Source organism: Phyllostomus hastatus, unplaced genomic scaffold, assembly GCF_019186645.2.
Source record: "Phyllostomus hastatus isolate PE091 unplaced genomic scaffold, TTU_PhHast_1.1 phas_contig_64, whole genome shotgun sequence".
Taxonomy (NCBI): Eukaryota; Metazoa; Chordata; class Mammalia; order Chiroptera; family Phyllostomidae; genus Phyllostomus; species Phyllostomus hastatus.
Window position 1 is genome coordinate 2,625,695 of NW_025333928.1, and position 13,654 is coordinate 2,639,348.

The 13,654-nt window shown below is 40.9% G+C and overlaps 1 protein-coding gene across 1 annotated transcript in view; it reads left to right on the forward strand.

Moving 5' to 3' along the window:
* LOC123825427 (phospholipid-transporting ATPase ABCA3-like) overlaps positions 1–13,654 on the forward strand; it is a 306,670-nt gene that overhangs the window by 178,890 nt on the left and 114,126 nt on the right. The window lies entirely within an intron of this gene.

Below are 13,654 nucleotides of genomic sequence, written 5' to 3' on the forward strand. Positions count from 1 at the left end.
AAAGTAAAATAAATAAATGAATGAAGATACTAAGGAGTAAACTATACAGTAATGATAAACAATGAAGAAGAACTATTTTCAACAGCATAGATGAATCTCTCAATGCCAGTGAAAGAAGTCAAATGTAAAAGGACACACATAATGCAATTATGTTCATAAAAAGTTCAAGCTACAGATAATACTGTACAGTAAGTCCTTACTTAATGTCATCAAGAGGATCTGTGACTTTAAGCAAAATGATATATAATAAAACCAGTTTTACCATAGGCATCTCATCAACATTATAATGAAAACTTTGAATGAAATGACACCATTTGAGGACCTGCTGTACTATATTTTAATATTTAGGGATGCATGTCTCTGTGATCTACTAGAAAATGTAAAGAAGAAAAGTTTTATGGTAAAAGTCAGAATGGTGATTACTTTTACAGGAGTTGGAAGAGTTCACAATAGCTTTCTTCAGGTAGTGGCATTGTGATAGCTGCTATAATTCATTGTGATAATTCATTTTTATCTTCTGTATTTTCAGGTGCATGTTACATCTTATAATAAAGAGGTTACAATTTTTATTTGAACAGTTTGTTTGCATGTTCATTTAAGGGTTACTTTGAGTAGAATCTACATATTTATAACACATAGTTGTCTTGTCCAAGAACAGAGTATATTGCTTATGTATCCAACAAGGAATTTGACTTTTCTTTGAAATAGGTTATGATTCATGACATTAAAGAATTCTAAACCTTCAAACACAGGGATTCTTGCATCATTCCAGCTTTGCTTTGATTACCTCATTATATTTATTCCATTTAGATATATAGTATGCCTATTCATGAATAAAACAATCATAGCTATAAGTATCAGATTCAACTATGACCTGCTAATTTTTTTCTATTGCTATTTCTACTTGCACCATGCACATCAGTCATTGACTGTATAATGACTATTTTTAGCTTAACCTTACTATTTACTTCTTGATTTTCCTGTTACATAATTGTGCAACTTCCCCAAAACACAATCCTGATATTTGGAGAGCAACTGCAATACTAATAAGATAAAGATTTCCAGAAATTTATTTCCTCTAAAAACTAGAAGTTTATCTCCACCACCACCATCCATTAAATTTATGTCCCTCTAATTTTGTGCTTCATTGTTTTGTTTTCTATTTTAATTTAAAAATTAGAAAAAGAGAGTGACATTAGAGGAATGGCAGTGTGAGAGACCCCTTTGATCTCTCCCATTGAAGTTTCAACAATTGTAACAGCTGTGACTCAACAATGGATCCATGCTCAATGCACAAACATGTCTAAGGGATCCATGCATTAAACATCTGAAGGTGGATAAATGGGAGAGAAACTGAGATTATCCATGGATGCAGCTCAGAGATTACTGTAGGGCTCAGCATGAAGAGGTAAGGAATCAGGTTGCCATTGGCAGTTCCTTCATCTAGGAGGAGTAAAGAGATTCATTGAGAACAACTGCAAGAATAGGCAGTACCAGCTGTAGCTGAGCCAAGTGACCTTGGCAGTGGTGAAGCCTAGACATGCAGCCACAGTTGTCTGGCAAATAGCATTCCAGATAGAGAAACAAAGCCACAGACCTTGGCTGCCTTCCCTTAACTTCCCAGAACTCACCTCCCCTCATCCTTCCTTTTGGGCAGAAGAGCACATTACCTGCAAACCTGATAACTCATATTACAGAATCACTTATTCGCTGAGCAATACGTGAACTCTGTAATTAATCCCAGGGTTGGATGGAGGTGCAGGAGAAATGTCATGCAGGTCAGCTGGTCAACATTACTGGGAGAGTAAAGCAAAAAAAGGAGGCAGCCCACTTCCCCCAGCTCATTCCACCTCCATGCACCACAGCTGCACTGCTGGTTCCATTGCACTGTGAAAGAATAGCACCGGGATTTCACAGATTTGGAATCCCATCCCCACCACATTCCTCTGCAAAGGTGGTCCACTGAGACCAGAGTGACCAGATTACAGGAGAAGTGCTGACCTTCCCTGGGAACACAGGCCATTTTCCACCACCCCACAGAAATCTGAAAAGCCAGGGAAGTGCAAGAGAGCTAAAAACCTTGTGATTTGGCACCACCTACTGGAAAAGAAAAGAAAGACTTCTTATCAATTCACTAGAAAAGTGCCACTCATAAATAGATGCCTAGACAGAGAAGGAATCCATCAAATAACACAAATAACCAAAGTAACAAGGCAGCTCAGAAAGAAAACAAAAAAATCTCCATAAATTTTACTTAAAGGCAGGAAATATGTTACTTAAATGACAGAGAATTTAAGATTTCAGTTCTAAAAAAACTCAGTGAGATGCAAGAAAACAGAGAGTCAGTTTAATGAGCTCAAAAACAAAATCAATGAATAAACTGAGTACTTTTTGAAAGAGATTGAAACTTTAAAAAAGAGCCAAATGCAAATTCTGAAGATGAAGAACTCAATAAAATAGATCAAGAATGAACTAGTGAGCATAGGAAATAGAGCTGACCAGATGGAGGAAAGAATTGGTGACATTAAAGATATAAATCTAAAAATGACACAGAGGGAAGAAGAGTGAGACTTGAGAATTAAAAATAAAAAATAAAAGAGCTCTATAAGAACTATCTGACTCCACCAGAAAAAAAAGGAACACAAGAATAATAGGCATATCAGAAGTAGGAAAGTGGGAGAAAGGAACAAAGAGCCTATTTAAATAAATAGTTGATGAGAATTTCCCAAACCTATGGCAAGCACTGGATCGTGAAGTCCAAGAAAGAAATAGAACAACTAGTTACCTCAATCCAAAGAGGCCTTTTCCAAGATACACTGTATTAAAACTGTCAGAAAGTGACGACAAAAAAAAATTCTCAAGGCAGCCAAGGCAAAGAAGAAAGTGAACTATAAAGAAAAGCCCTGTAGGTTATCATCAGACTTCTCAGCAGAAACTCTACAACCTAGAAGAGAGTGAAACCAAATATTCAAACTACAAAAAGAAATGACCAGCCAAGAATAACATATCTAGCAAAGTTATCCTTTAGATATAAAGGAGAAATAAAGACTTTTCCAGACATACAGAAGCTGAGGAACTCCATTGCAGCAATTCCATTTCAACAGAACACCAGAAGAACTCCATTGCAGCAACTACTCAAGGTGGTTATTCTACATGAAACAAAGAACACAAGGTTACAAAATTCTAAGATCTCCCCCATATCACAATTTAGATAGGGATACTTCGCAGCAACAAAAACATAGAAGACGAGCAGGTACAAGTCTGAATTTTAAAGGGGGATGGAGATAAGATGCACTTTGAATAAAAAGAGGTACTGTATATATGAAAATTTCTTTTGCATTAAGCTAACGACAACCTCATCCAAAACTGAAAACATGACTTAAAAAAAAGAGAAAATAGGAAAAAAGTATGAAATACCACTAAACATAAACAACAGAAACACAAAAGAAAAAAGCAATTAAGGCACAAATCTACCAGAAAACAAAAGATAAAAACATGACCACAGAAAACCCTGATGCATTAATAATTACCCTAAACATAAATAGACCAAATTCACCAATAAAAAGGCACAGAGTAGCAGATGGGTCAAAAAAACAAAACCAAACCATGTGCTGTAGGAGGAACTCTTGCCCGCAGAATCCTTCCGTCCACTGAGGATGGTAAATAAGTCATCCTGGAGACAATCTTGCTATTCCATCAGCAAAGGGGATGGCAATTCCCTCTAGTGGAGAATGTCACAAGCCCTTCTCCCAAATGACTTTTATTGGGAATGGTATGTGTAGGTGTACACAGCATACATGCATAGTTCATCAGTCATCATCAGTCAATGTCAAAAGGCTACAGTCATACAAAAACAGGTATTATCTATAGATAACAATTGAAGGAACACAGAGATCTGTCATAGGTCAGGGTCTGTTAGCCATGCTGATGCCAGAGGGTCTTTAAGATGTATTTCATGAGACAAGGAGTTTACCCCTTATGCCTTGAACTTAAACATTCAGTTTATATCACCAGAGCTATATAAAACAAAGCAGAGCAAACTTCAAAGAATACAATGTATTTATCAGGCCTGGATCCCACAGGAACCCTTGGTGTTAGAGTCAGGTCATGTCTGCCACCTAAGTTTTTACATGGTTTTCCAGGGAGAATTACTAGACCCTTTCAGGGCTGCTCTTATAGTGCTACCTAGTCTCAGAAACCACACAGGTCCCCAAATCTCCCCCTTTTTTGTTTGTTATGGCAACATAACCAAAGGCACTGGTGCTGCTGTAATCAACAGGGTTATGCTAGGCAGAGCAGGCTTCAAAAGACAAAATGTACATTTTTTCTCAGGCCAGAATTGCCCATGGGAGCCATTTGTTCCAGTACCAGTCTGCAGCTGCCTCTGGCATTGTTTTCATGATGAGCCAGGCATGGGGAGAAAAAGCAGCTAAGAGATTAGGAGACTTCCTACAGACAGAATGAGGACTCAGGCTATGACAAAGCCAAGGGGTGAGGGTCTTTCTGCCCCTTCTCTATAGTCCCATAAGTCCTTCCCTGATGGTCTCTTCATGACTGTGCCTGTCTTAGGTTGTTCATCCCTTGATGAATCTTACCTGTCATTGGCTAACCAGTCATCCACCCATGCCAAGCAGGGGGAAGTAAAGGAGGCAGGAGCTGTCCTTCTGCCAAGAGGATAGGTCCTGTCTCCTTAGTGGCTCATGGCCCCAAGGCCTTTTCACTCAGCCCTAGCTGTGGGACTCTTTTGTCCATTAATGAGGCCACAGTTCCTGGAACCAGGCAGGATGGCTCCCAACATCTCCCCCTTTTTTGTTTGTTATGGCAGACATGGTGGTAAGTCCAATGAAGCCAGCTATTTGCTCTTCACTTATACGATCCTAGAAAACAATTTGTCCATGTATTTCAAGGCACAAAAGACCACAATGATTAGGAGGAATCCTATAGCCCCCATGACCCAACACCTAAATTTAGTTCTTCAAAATAAGTCTTTAGATTGAGCCATTGTAAGTTGTCATGAAAGGTCTGAAAGACCTCTTATTCAGTGAGCCACTTAATGTCCTGAAGTTGCTGACAAAGCTTAAGCTGGAGTCAATCAATTTGTCCCTTAAGATTGGAGGAAAAGGCTCCTCGCAGGTGATGTTGGGCCTCCTCCCATGAGTGCTGACTGGAGTTCCACTCAGAGGGGAGGGGAATGACACACAGCTTAGAGAAGCTGGGGTGACAAGTAAGTTGTTGGCAAGTGACAAGAGCATCCTGCCATTCTCCCAGCCATATTACTGCAGACTATATGGCTGAGAGCCTGACAAGGACTTCCTGGTCAATACATATTTGTTGGATCATTTCTTGAGTTGTATTGTTGAGGGGGGCATCAATAGCATGAGCAGTCTGGACAGACTCAGCTAGAGCAGTGGCAACCACTGCAGCAGAGGCAGCTATAATAATAGCAAGAAAACAATACAAGCAATGAGAGCTCCTAAGAAGTACCACACTCTCACTTGAGAGCATGGTTGAGGGTGACCATGTCTCCTGGATCTTGGCATTCACCTGTCACTATGGGTAATATTAACTAGCAGCCAGATTTCTGTTTGTCTGTAAACTACAAAAACCATGGTGAGATTGAGTTGAGTGACATTAGCATGGGTAAGACAGCTAGCATAGATAGAGCCAGGGGAAGTATATATCATAGAGTTATTATAGACTAAATATCATAGAGTTATTATTGTAGGTTAAATGGGGCATCCCTGGGATGGCTAGAAAAAGATAAGTGTGACAAGTATATACAGTAACACAGGAACTATTAGCATTCTCTATAATATAATAATCCATTCCAGACTCCATCTTTTCATTACATTGAAGGTGTCCTAGAAGGTGTTCTATGAAGAGGAGTCCCATTTTCCAAGTATTAGTATGCCAAGGGCTAGTGTGATTTAGAGAAGTTACTCTTATAATAGGAGCTCCATTTCCCTCACCATACCACCCTATACTACTGTATATAGTATTAGGTTTGGCAGGGACAATGGTAGAACCCATATTAGCACGCACTTTCCACTTGGCACCCCAGTTTTCAGCTGTTAATGGGGTATTAGGAATATCAATGAGTGAGGGCTGTTGATCTCTACACAGTGGCCAAGTGACAGGCTCAGTAGTTTTTGTCTTAATTTCATAAAGAGGTACATCTAAGGGGTTATTATTGTCCTCATCTGTTTCTCTTTTAAAGCCTATGGTTCCTATCAGGAGACATTAGTTCAAGACCCCTTATTGACAATGGCATGTGCATACCATTTGAAGGTATAGGTAGACATAGGATGTCAGATAATGTGGAAAAACAAGCAGGTAAATGTTCTGACACATAGATAGTATTCTCAGGGACAGATAACCAATGTTGATTTTCTTCTAAGGGTCCATCTGGTGGAAGCCAGATACCTCCTGTCCATTTAGTATCTTTGCTAGATATAGGAGGCTCTGAATTCCACCAGGTATGGAGCTTAAATATAGGTGGATCAAGGATATGGCTCTAGTAAGTATGCTGAGTTTCAGCAGTGAGGCCCAAGCCTCCAAAACAAGCTAACAGGACAAGTATCAATATGGTCTAGATGGCATTAGAGGACACTACTGACAAATAGGCTAGAAATTGATTTTCAGGAGTATCCTATACCCCTACATCCTTCATGACTTCTTCATCCCTGTTATTCAGGGTTTTTGAATCTTCCCACATGATCCCTTTGGGTTCAGGTGGTGGAGTGGTCCCCATGGCCTGCTTCTCCCAATTCTGGTGATGGGCCTGAATCCAACATCGGTGCTTGGTTACACTCATCTGGGACAGCTGGTCAGTCAGGTCCTTGAGATGCCAGATCCTCTTGGTCTGAGTTATCCTCAAGGGTTGGTGAGGTTTGTCTCCTGTGGTAGGATTTCACTCGTTTAGCAGGTAGCCACAAAGGACCTGTAGGGACCGAAACACAAACATATCCTCTCCATTTTAATAATTCAACTGGCCTTTCCCATTTTCCTTTTCCCAAAGGATCTCTGTACAACACTAAGGGATGGGCCCTTTATTATCTACCTTTTGTCAATTGAAATGTTTCTTGATTGGTGTATTAATAAGTATACATGGCCAGCATTATCAGACTTCTGGGAGAGCTTTCCTGGCTCCCCTTTTTTTGTTTGTTAAGAAGAGTTTTAAAAGTATGATGGGCACATTCAACAATTGCTTGGCCTGTGGAACTATGACAGATGCCTGTTTTGTGTTGAATTTCCCATCTTCATAGAAATCTTGAGTGGGTTGGGCTATATACCCCAGTCCATTATCAGGTTGTTTTTTTTTTAATCTTTTTTTATTTTTTAAAAGATTTTTATTTATTTATTTTTAGAGAGGGAAGGGAGGGAGGTAGCGAGAGAGAGAAACATCAATGTGCGGTTGCTGGGGGCCATGGCCTGCAACCCAGGCATATACCCTGACTGGGAATCGAACCTGTGACACTTTGGTTTGCAGCCCGCACTCAATCCACTGAGCTACGCCAGCCAGGGCATCCATTATCAGTTTTAACTTGTTGTGGACAGCCCAGATGGCTAAAAGCTTCAAGCCAATGGGCCTGCATGTTCTTAGCTGATTCACCTGTAAGGGTGAAAGCATGTAATACTCTGGAGAAAGTATCAATAGAGACATGAATAAATTTAAACTTCCCAAAAGGGGCGTAATGGGTGACATCATTTTGCCAGATTATTTGTGGCTCTAAGCCTCTGGGATTAATTCCAATAGAGGGCAATGCCTTACCTAAGGCCTGGTAAAGAATCTGGACATTCTTTAATAATTTGTTTGGCCTGGGAACATGGGAGTTTGAACTCCTTGCAAAGTGCATGACTATTTTGATGAAAAAATTCATGGTAGGCAACAGCCTTTTGAAAAGTATCTACTATGCTTACTAGAGCATCAGCTCGGGCATTGCCTTTAGACATAGGACCAAGAAGGCCTGTATGGGAACACATATGAGTAACAAACAGAATATGTTCCCTTTTATCTAACAAAGTTTCTAAGGTTAAAAATAGACTGAGTAGAGGAGGGTCAATGAATCCCTTAAGGAGAGCCCAGTCTATATGAAGGAGAGTATATGCAGTATAACCAGAGTCACAAACCATATTTAAGGGCTCATGAGGACACTATTGGATAGTCATAATGGCTCCTGAGAGCTTGACCCATTGAGTGGAAATATGACCATAAGAAATACAGTGTTTCCATTACTCATTTTCCCTTCAGGTGATGGTGCCTTTCCCTGTTTTCCCTGAGCCATTGATAAAAACAGTCCTTGTTTTCGGGGTAGGGGTCTTACTAATTTTTTCTTTAAAACAAATATTGAGAATTGGGATGTTTTGTAATAATTTGTCCAAGGAGAGGCTACTTTCTATTTTGCCAGCAAAATCTGTGATAGCACATTGAAATTCTAGAAACTGGATAGCTGTTGTAGATTTGGGGTAAGCAGGACATGAATGATGGCCAGAACATGGCCAAAAAGTCATTGAGTTGTCACATCCTTTAATAATAAGCTGGCATAGGGCTATAATATAAGTGGTAATAGTATGTTGAGGCTGATGAGAGAGAAATAACCATTCTATCATGCCTAACTGAGGTAATAGTTGACCAATTAATCCCATGTGGGTACCTAGAGTCGGAAAGCAGAATAGACTGGCAGGAAATAGGCAGTTAACTCTTGTGAGCTCTTTTAGTAATATGTTGACTGACAAGGTATAATTCTTGGAAAACCTAGGGGGACAAAGTTCTAAGGGAATTTAGGTCAGAGTCTCCTTTTAAGTTATCGAATAAATGAGTAAGCTGAGGGTGGTAATTTCTAGGCTATGTGGAATCCAGTTAATAACACCCAATAGTTGCTGGAGTTTATTAAGGGTTGAGCATTCTTGTGGATTAATTTGGAATGTTTGAGGCTTAATTGTCCAGTGAAAGAGAATGTCCCCCAGGTATTTCCAAGGCTCAGATTGTTGGACCTTTTCAGGGGCTATAATTAAGCTTGCATTAGACACGGCTTCCTTTAAGTGTAAGTCTTAGCTAGCATCTCCGAAGACAGGGCAGCAATGGGGCAGCAATTAGAATATCGTCCACATAATGATGTATTATAGAATTAGGGAATCTTTCCTGGACAGGCCATAAGATTTGGTGGATGAAATTCTGGCAGATAGTTTGGCAATTTAGCATGCCTTGAGGCAGAACTTCCCAGTGGAATCTCTGCAATGGTTGAGAGTTGTTAGGAGCTGGGACAGAGAAAGCACAGAGTGATTGCTCAGCCAAGGGAATTGTAAAAAGCAATCTTTTGCCCTGGCTGGCATAGCTCAGTGGATTGAGCACAGGCTGAGAACCAAAGCATCACAGGTTTGATTTCCAGTCAGGGCACATGCCTGGGTTGCAGGTCGCGGCCCCCAGCAACCGCACATTGATGTCTCTCTCTCTCTCTCTCTCCCTCCCTCCCTTCCCACTCTAAAAATAAATAAATAAAATATTTTAAAAATCATTTTTTTAAAAAAAGCAATCTTTTAAGTCAATGACTAGAAATGGACAATACTTAGGAAGGCAAGCTGGATTTGGGACCATAGGTTGGAGGGCTCCTATTGATTGAAGTATTTCATTAATTTTTCTAAGATCAAGTATAAGCCTCTATTTCCCTGATATTTTAGGAACTACAAAAATCAGAGTATTCCACAGGCTGCTAGATGGCTCAATGTGTCTTGCCTCTAATTGTTGTTTTACTAATTCATGAATTTTTTTCTAATCTCTCCTTTTTCAGTAGCCACTGATTGACCCACACAGGCATATCTGAAAGCCATATGAGGGGTAAAGGAGGTATCTGAACAGTGACCATTAGTGAAAATGTGGGAGGATGATCTTCATTCTCCACTGAGTAAGAAGGTCTCATCCCCAAATATTAAGTGGGGGTAGAAGGACATAGGGCTGAATTCGCACTACCTGTCCATCAGGGCCATAGCACCTGAGGGATCAGACTCTTCTGTGTGGTCAAAAATCGCCTCCTATACTAGTTATGGATATGTTGACCTCTGTTAGAGGCCAATTTGGAGGCCATTATTGGCTAGAAATTACCGAGACATCTGCACCCGTACCTATAGGCCATGGAAGGTTCTGTCTTTGACTGATATTCCTAAAAAAGGTTTATTTAATTTAGTGGAGGTGGTCCAAAAAATGGATTGATTGTTAGTACTACCGAAGCCTCCTTCCCCTCTCTTAATATTTTGAGTATTTGGCACTGTATAGGGAAGAAGAAATTTGGTTATATGAGTTTGGGCAGGAACAACATGCTATCCAAAGGCTCCAATCATAATTTTGATTTCTCCCTGATAATCAGAATCAATTACTTCAGGCTGGACTAAAATCCCTTCATTGGTAATGCTGGATCTTCCTAAAATCAATCCAACATTGCCCTCAGGCAATGGTTCCCATACCCCATAGGAGCTAAGAGAATTTAATCCTATTCTTTTAAGATAAGTTCTTGGGTAGTGACCAAGTCCAATCATGTGCTCTCCCTTGTGGCAGTGCGGAGACTGGTGACTCAGCATGTTCCTGAGCCCAGAGCAGTTGATTGCTGCTGCAGGGATAACTCCTGTTGGGGTTCAGGACACCAAAGTAAGTGCTCCTCCACCCATTTCCCTCAAGTGGGAGCAGTTTGCCATTTTTATCATATTGAGACCTACCCTCTCTTGCCTGATGTTTACCCTTGCCACATTGTGGGTGGTCTTTACTGGGCGGATTCTTTAGACTATTCTGTTCTCTGTTCTGACACTCCCATCGGGTATGTCCCGGTCTGCCTCAATTAAAGCATTTAATTTCCACTTTTATGGTAGCCACTAGCAATGTGGTTCGATGTTGTTCCATGCCCATGTTCTGGCAAGCCTTGATAAATTGACTACTACTAGTGGTAGTTAGTTTGAGAGGATTGAGTACAGCCTTACAACCATTATTTGCATGTTCATAAGCCAATTCTAATAAAAGGGTCTCAGCTGCTTCCTGATTCTCAACCTGTTTTTTAATTGCTCCTTGCAGTCTATCAATAAAATCTAAATAAATCTATGTGGCTCCTTGCCAAATATTAACGAAGGAGTATGGCCCCTGGGCTTTAGCCCTGGGATCATCTTTAGGGCACCAAAAGCAGCCTGGGAGCATTGGGAGAAATCTTGAGGGTCCATTTTCACCTGCTCTTTAGGGGATTCATATTCACTAGTCTGGAGAGGCATGTTAAGTTGGACTGGATTTCCACTGCTGTTATGCTGTTATTTTCCACTGCTTGGTGGCAACAGCATTCCATATATTTTGAACGCCATACAGAAATTGGGCAGGCGTAAGGACAGTCCTAGCTAAGACAAACCAATCACAAGGGGCCAGCCAATATCCTTCAGTGATGGCTGATAAGAACCCCGTAGTGTAAGGTGACTGAAGCCCATTGTCTTTAATACTGTTTTTTAAGTCTTTGTATATCTCAAAAGGCAAAGGCTCATACATTGGCCACCCGCACTGTTTAGTGCTATCCCATCCTCTCAGAGACATTGTTGCATATCTGTGGTGGTCTGGCTAGGGGCTGGTGGTGGATCTAATGGAGGAGGAGGGGTGAGGAGGGGGTGAAGGTAAATCCTAGAGATAAATCTCAGAGCAGCCAGGGCAGCCACCTCCTTCCTCCATTTGTGGCAGCTGAAAAATGGTCTGGATTTAAAAATGCCACCTGTTTCCTTTACTTGGAAAGACAGACACTCTGCTATTTCTGGGCTAGACTTTTCCTCTCTTTGCAAGAGTGGATTTTTATTATTAGGTACAGCAACTATGCCTGCCATCATCCCATAGGTCCCTTCTTTTTTGTCTAAGTTTTCCTGACCATCATGGCTTCTAGTATGAATAGGGATGAGAACTGCTCTAGCTAGGCTCCAGGTCAACAAATTCTGATGTCCTATTAAGGCCTCATTCTCCTGGTACCATTTCAATTTCTGTCCTACTTTTTCCAACACTTCTAAATCTAAAGAGCCTTTATCTGGGAACAACAGACAGTAGCTCTTTACTGTCTTTAATAAGTTAGTTAAATTCTGTTTTCCAACCTGACATCCCACAGCCTGAAGAAGCTGCTGAAGCAGTTGAGAATACATCTCCTGCTCCTTAGAAAGTCCCAAGCTATTGGTAGCTGGGATAGTTTTTTTACTTTTGGTTTTGTCCTCCCTCACCCTTGTTCTGCCTAGCTAGATCTGTAAGTGTCTTCTGACTAATTGCTAGGGAATGAGATAAATGTGGAAGGTCACAGAGTGCTGCTTGTAAAATCCTCCTTCCCTTATCTTAAACTAATGTGAAGAGACATCACATCAGGCAAGGCATGACCTGTTCCCAGGACGGGAGCAGCTCCTGGGCTTCCAGAAGAAGGATTCAGAGTGTTTAAAAGACACACTTTCTCATTGTTTTTCTTCCTGAGCTTTTTACTGTCTGAGAGGGCAGTGAGATCTTTTTTCTCCTTTAAATAATCAATTTAAATTCTTTCTGAGTAGAATCCTTATGATGTAACAACATTAGCGATCTCATCCTATTTACCAGAGATTTAGCAAAACATTTTGAGACTGAGACTGAGCCATTCCTTTCAAAAGAGAAACAAAACAAAACCCAAGCAAAGACAAAATTCAAGAAAACCAGTATTTTCAAATTAAATCCTCTAAAAGGAGGGAGTGAGACACTAGCCTTAGAATCTTATCTCACACCACCTGGTGCTAAAAATGACCCTGACAAGATTTAAATGGCGTGAAGCCCAAATAGCAAATACATCATCTGAAACCAACTGGTACCACAAATACACAAAAGCCCAAACAACAGAGACACTATCTCACACCAACCAGTACAGTGAATAACTTCTAGAGGCTCAAATAGCACAGCCCAAACAGCAGAGGCAGAAGATTCTAGAGTTATGCAAAACAACAAATATCAAACCAAGTTTCCTAAAAGACAAGAAAGCAAATAGCCCTGGTTCCACTTATCTAACGCATAATGACCACAAGAGAGGTGTCCCTGGAAGAAATCCCCTTTCCCTTATCTTAGACACATCTGGGCATAACCAAAAAGCTCTTGGTGCCACTGGTCCCTTATGTCGGATGAAAGGTGCTGAATCCTGTCTGTCTAGGTATGCCTGTCCCCAGTGATGGCTCATAGCCTCTGTCCCTGTTCGGGCACCAGATGTGGGAGGAACTCTGGCTCTCAGAATCCTCCCTTCTGCTGCAGATGGTAAATAAGTCATCCCGGACACAATCTTCCTGTTCCAGCGGGAAAGGGAGTAGCAATTCCCTCTAGTGGAGAATGCCACAAGCCCTTCTCCCAAATGACTTTTATTGCCTTGAACTTAAACATTTGGTTTATATCACCAGGGCAATATGAAACAAAGTAGAGCAAGCTTCAAAAGATACAATGTATTTATCAGGCCTTGTTCCCATGGGAACCCTGGGTGTTAGAGTTGTGTCATGTCTGCCACCTGCATTTTCACCTGGCTTTCCAGGGAGACTTACTAGCCCCTTTCAGGGCTGCTCTCGAGGGGCTATAGTCTCAGAAAACACACAGAGTTGTCCCCAACAATGTGCTGTCTTTGGGACACACATCTCAGCTACAAAGACAAAGATAAACTTA